We start from the raw sequence: 835 nt of genomic DNA, 5'->3' as shown, positions 1-835 counted from the left end.
GATGAGGATTGATGCTAAAAGAGATCAAATGGAATAAAAGAATTGTAGCTGAAGACCTGGAACAGTCACAAACCCAGTTAGCGTAATCACGGGCCAAATGCCACGATTGCGGTCAGTTAAGATGGCCAATAGAATGCGATCGCGGAATCATAGCGTGGTTAGCCAAAGTCGCAGACAACTTCATGTAATCACGGTTAAATAGGAATATTGCCCAGGGAAGTTTTGTAATTTCAGTTGGACGAATCCTAAACCTTATATAGGCAAAAAACCTTTCTTCATTGAGTATTGCTTACCTCATAGATATTTTTGAATTTGAAATAAGAACCCTTACTGGGCAAGATTGTAACTAATTTTGGAGACTTTAATTTTTAGTGATTTGTGAAGAATGGATGTTTTGGATAATCCTTATGGTATATGTTTCTCTACTTTCTTCATGAGTAGCTAAGTAATTTAGTCTTCGGATTATATTGAAATAAAGTATATTTGTGTGTGTGTTATGATGTGTTTACATGATTTCTAGTTGTTGAGTATGGATTTTGTCATTGCTTAAGTTTTATGGTATGAATTTTGTGGGTGAAAACCCCAACTCTTCAAATGGGTTTGATGGGTGAAAACCTCAAACTCTAGAAAATCTTCATCATCCTTGAAAGAGAGACGGATGTGTAACCATGGGCACCCATAAAATCCTTGAGAAAGGGCTATAGGGGGACAAGGCAATGGTGGACAATGAAGTATGTGGTTTACTACCTTTTCAATATTAGAAATTAGTGTAAATGGTGTGTCAGTCATATCATGGGCATTTTCCTAGAAATAGGAATGCCCGATTGAGGTATTG

This window comes from Capsicum annuum, unplaced genomic scaffold, assembly GCF_002878395.1.
Source record: "Capsicum annuum cultivar UCD-10X-F1 unplaced genomic scaffold, UCD10Xv1.1 ctg2554, whole genome shotgun sequence".
NCBI classification, from domain to species: Eukaryota; Viridiplantae; Streptophyta; class Magnoliopsida; order Solanales; family Solanaceae; genus Capsicum; species Capsicum annuum.
Note: the sequence above shows the minus strand (reverse complement) of the source record.